The sequence below is a fragment of the Natator depressus genome, chromosome 28 (assembly GCF_965152275.1).
Source record: "Natator depressus isolate rNatDep1 chromosome 28, rNatDep2.hap1, whole genome shotgun sequence".
NCBI classification, from domain to species: Eukaryota; Metazoa; Chordata; order Testudines; family Cheloniidae; genus Natator; species Natator depressus.
The window spans coordinates 9,319,369-9,324,368 of NC_134261.1; the positions used below are offsets into that span (position 1 = coordinate 9,319,369).

General features: G+C 65.6%; 1 non-coding gene across 1 annotated transcript; it reads left to right on the top strand.

Annotated features, from left to right (window-relative positions):
* The first annotated feature begins 2,319 nt into the window (after positions 1-2,319).
* Positions 2,320-2,438, top strand: LOC141979403 (5S ribosomal RNA). The gene has a single exon (XR_012636818.1). It is a non-coding gene; the product is annotated as a 5S ribosomal RNA (ribosomal RNA).
* Positions 2,439-5,000: the final 2,562 nt, after the last annotated feature.

Sequence of the window (5,000 nt, forward strand, 5' to 3'; positions counted from 1 at the left end):
CGGCTCCCTGGGTTTTCAGACCCCTGGGTGGGCTGCCGGAGCCGCTCGACCTCGCAGGGCGGAGATCTCGGCCGGCTGGCCCCACGGCGCGGAGGGCCGGGCACGCGCCCGGGCCCCCCCCCAAAGGAGGAAAGTCCCAATCGGCCCCAGGATCCGGGGACGCGAAGAGGAAGAGGGACCCGATCCGCCTGAACGCCAGACGCCCCCTGCGGTCGGGGGCGCCGGCCCGCGAAGGACCCTTCCCGTCGCGAACGTGAGCGCCACATCGATCGGAAGGCGAGAGAGGAGCGGGCCCCCCCTCCCTCCGGGGGGCGCCGACAGTCGGAGTTCGCATCCCGGCCACCGGGCCTGCACCGGGGGTGCGAGGGGACGACGGGGTCCCCGGAGGAAAAGAGCCGGAAAAGGGGGGGCTCGGGGGGGCCGGGGGCCGCCCCACCTGCCAACGTGCCCCTGTCCCCCCTCACAAGATCGGGTACAACGCGCAGATTGGTCCCCGAGGCTCATCTCTGGTTCTCACAGGTTCCGAAAAACCTGTTCTCAGAAATCTCCTCGCACCCGTCAAAATGAACTAGTCGAAAAATCCAACCGCCAATTTAGGGGGACCAATCTGAAATCCTATCCGACCTCCTGGTTCTCTCGGTCGGCCGAGGGCACTTTTGGCGACCCCATCCGGACTTCCGTGAGACTGCCGGCCATCAGGTCAACCCGTCACTTTGAATGGGGTTGACCTGATGGCCGAGCAGGGACTTAGACATTTTTTCAGCCTTTTCCTCGGGGTTGACCTGGTGTCCCGGGGGGACTTAGACATTTTTTTCAGCCTTTTCCTCCGGGTTGACCTGGTGTCCCGGGGGGACTTAGACATTTTTTCAGCCTTTTCCTCCGGGTTGACCTGGTGTCCCGGGGGGACTTAGACTTTTTTTCAGCCTTTTCCTCCGGGTTGACCTGGTGTCCCGGGGGGACTTAGACTTTTTTTCAGCCTTTTCCTCCGGGTTGACCTGGTGTCCCGGGGGGACTTAGACATTTTTTTCAGCCTTTTCCTCCGGGTTGACCTGGTGTCCCGGGGGGACTTAGACTTTTTTTCAGCCTTTTCCTCCGGGTTGACCTGGTGTCCCGGGGGGACTTAGACTTTTTTTCAGCCTTTTCCTCCGGGTTGACCTGGTGTCCCGGGGGGACTTAGACTTTTTTTCAGCCTTTTCCTCCGGGTTGACCTGGTGTCCCGGGGGGACTTAGACTTTTTTTCAGCCTTTTCCTCCGGGTTGACCTGGTGTCCCGGGGGGACTTAGACATTTTTTTCAGCCTTTTCCTCCGGGTTGACCTGGTGTCCCGGGGGGACTTAGACTTTTTTTCAGCCTTTTCCTCCGGGTTGACCTGGTGTCCCGGGGGGACTTAGACATTTTTTTCAGCCTTTTCCTCCGGGTTGACCTGGTGTCCCGGGGGGACTTAGACATTTTTTTCAGCCTTTTCCTCCGGGCTGACCTGGTGGCCGAGCGTCTCGCCGTCCGCGGCCGGAGCTAGAGATGCCCCCCCCCCCAGGCCAGCCTGCGAAGCCGCGGCCAGGATCGGGCCCCTGGAAGTCTGACTAAAAATTTTCACCGACCCCAAAAACGGTTAGGGGGGGCCTCATAAAGCCTCCGGAGCGAAAAAAAAAAAAACGGAAAAAAGGATCGGGCCCACCCGAGGCAGGGGAGTCAGTAAGGGAAAGGGGACGAGGCGGCCCGGAGCCGGGTGCCCGGAGCCGGGTGCCGGCGGCCAGGATCGGGCCCCTGGAAGTCTGAAAAATTTTTTTCACCGACCCCCAAAGTGGTATTGGGGGGGGCTCATAAAGCCTCCGGAGCGAAAAAAAAAAAAAACGGAAAAAAGGATCGGGCCCACCCGAGGCAGGGGAGTCAGTAAGGGAAAGGGGACGAGGCGGCCCGGAGCCGGGTGCCCGGAGCCGGGTGCCCGCGGCCAGGATCGGGCCCCTGGAAGTCTGAAAAAAATTTTTTCACCGACCCCCAAAGTGGTGTTGGGGGGGGCTCACGAAGCCTCCGGAGCGGAAAAAAAAAAACGGAAAAAAGGATCGGGCCCACCCGAGGCAGCGGAGTCAGTAAGGGAAAGGGGACGAGGCGGCCCGGAGCCGGGTGCCCGGAGCCGGGTGCCCGCGGCCAGGATCGGGCCCCTGGAAGTCTGAAAAAAAAATTTTCACCGACCCCCAAAGGGGTGTTGGGGGGGGGCTCATGAAGCCTCCGGAGCGAAAAAAAAAAACGGAAAAAAGGATCGGGCCCACCCGAGGCAGGGGAGTCAGTAAGGGAAAGGGGACGAGGCGGACCGGAGCCGAGTGCCTACGGCCATACCGGACGGAAGGCCCCCGATCCCGTCCGATCTCGGAAGGTAAACCGTCCCGGGCCTGGCTAGTACTTGGATGGGTGACCGCCTGGGAATCCCAGGTGCCGTAGGCAGCTTTTCCCGCTGCGAGCCAGCTCTCTCCTTTTCTGGGGAACAAGGGCAGGGTCGCCCTGCCAGGGGCCCTGGGGCTGAAGTCCCTGCCGGCCACCAGGTCAACCCGGAGCCTGCCCCTCTGCGGCCAGCAGGTCAACCCCATACCGGCAGGGGGTTGACCTGGTGGCCGGGAAGCAGAGCGGCCAGCAGGTCAACCCCATACATTCAGCGGGTTGACCTGGTGGACGGGAAGGAAAGCGGCCAGCAGGTCAACCCCATACTTTCAGCGGGTTGACCTGGTGGCCGGGAAGGAAAGCGGCCAGCAGGTCAACCCCATACATTCAGCGGGTTGACCTGGTGGCCGGGAAGGAAAGCGGCCAGCAGGTCAACCCCATACATTCAGCGGGTTGACCTGGTGGCCGGGAAGGAAAGCGGCCAGCAGGTCAACCCCATACATTCAGCGGGTTGACCTGGTGGCCGGGAAGGAAAGCGGCCAGCAGGTCAACCCCATACATTCAGCGGGTTGACCTGGTGGCCGGGAAGGAAAGCGGCCAGCAGGTCAACCCCATACATTCAGCGGGTTGACCTGGTGGCCCGAAAGCAAACCGGCCACCAGGTCAACCCGGAGCCTGCCCCCGCGGGCAGGGGCCAAGCGGACCCCCCTCCGCCCGGGCTTGCCCTGCTCCGAGCCGGGGCTTAATCCCCGTCCGGCCACCAGGTCAACCCGGAGCCTGCCCCTCTGCGGCCAGCAGGTCAACCCCATGCCGGCAGCGGGTTGACCTGGTGGCCGGGAAGGAAAGCGGCCACCAGGTCAACCCCATACTTTCAGCGGGTTGACCTGGTGGCCGGGAAGGAAAGCGGCCACCAGGTCAACCCCATACTTTCAGCGGGTTGACCTGGTGGCCGGGAAGGAAAGCGGCCAGCAGGTCAACCCCATACATTCAGCGGGTTGACCTGGTGGCCGGGAAGGAAAGCGGCCAGCAGGTCAACCCCATACATTCAGCGGGTTGACCTGGTGGCCGGGAAGGAAAGCGGCCAGCAGGTCAACCCCATACATTCAGCGGGTTGACCTGGTGGCCGGGAAGGAAAGCGGCCAGCAGGTCAACCCCATACATTCAGCGGGTTGACCTGGTGGCCGGGAAGGAAAGCGGCCAGCAGGTCAACCCCATACATTCAGCGGGTTGACCTGGTGGCCGGGAAGGAAAGCGGCCAGCAGGTCAACCCCATACATTCAGCGGGTTGACCTGGTGGCCGGGAAGGAAAGCGGCCAGCAGGTCAACCCCATACATTCAGCGGGTTGACCTGGTGGCCGGGAAGAAAAGCGGCCAGCAGGTCAACCCCATACATTCAGCGGGTTGACCTGGTGGCCGGGAAGGAAAGCGGCCAGCAGGTCAACCCCATACATTCAGCGGGTTGACCTGGTGGCCGGGAAGGAAAGCGGCCAGCAGGTCAACCCCATACATTCAGCGGGTTGACCTGGTGGCCGGGAAGAAAAGCGGCCAGCAGGTCAACCCCATACATTCAGCGGGTTGACCTGGTGGCCGGGAAGGAAAGCGGCCAGCAGGTCAACCCCATACATTCAGCGGGTTGACCTGGTGGCCGGGAAGGAAAGCGGCCACCAGGTCAACCCCATACAGGCAGCGGGTTGACCTGGTGGCCCGAAAGCAAACCGGCCACCAGGTCAACCCGGAGCCTGCCCCCGCGGGCAGGGGCCGGCATACCCCCGTCCGTCCGGGGTCGCCCTGCCCCGGGCTCCGGGCTTAAGTCCCGAGCGGCCACCAGGTCAACCCGGAGCCTGCCCCCGCGGGCAGGGGCCGGCGGACCCCCGTCCGTCCGGGGTCGCCCTGCCCCGGGCTCCGGGCTTATTCCCCGTCCGGCCACCAGGTCAACCCGGAGCCTGCCCCCGCGGGCAGGGGCCAGGCGGAGCCCCGTCCGTCCGGGGTCGCCCTGCCCCGGGCTCCGGGCTTAAGTCCCGAGCGGCCACCAGGTCAACCCGGAGCCAGCCCCCGCGGGCAGGGGCCGGCGGAGCCCCGTCCGTCCGGGGTCGCCCTGCCCCGGGCTCCGGGCTTAATTCCCGTCCGGCCACCAGGTCAACCCGGAGCCTGCCCCCGCGGGCAGGGGCCAGGCGGACCCCCGTCTGTCCGGGGTCGCCCTGCCCCGGGCTCCGGGCTTAATTCTCCTCCGGCCACCAGGTCAACCCGGAGCCTGCCCCCGCGGGCAGGGGCCAGGCGGACCCCCGTCCGTCCGGGGTCGCCCTGCCCCGGGCTCCGGGCTTAATTCTCCTCCGGCCACCAGGTCAACCCGGAGCCTGCCCCCGCGGGCAGGGGCCGGCGGAGCCCCGTCCGTCCGGGGTCGCCCTGCCCCGGGCTCCGGGCTTAATTCCCGTCCGGCCACCAGGTCAACCCGGAGCCTGCCCCCGCGGGCAGGGGCCGGCGGAGCCCCGTCCGTCCGGGGTCGCCCTGCCCCGGGCTCCGGGCTTAATTCTCCTCCGGCCACCAGGTCAACCCGGAGCCTGCCCCCGCGGGCAGGGGCCAGGCGGACCCCCGTCCGTCCGGGGTCGCCCTGCCCCGGGCTCCGGGCTT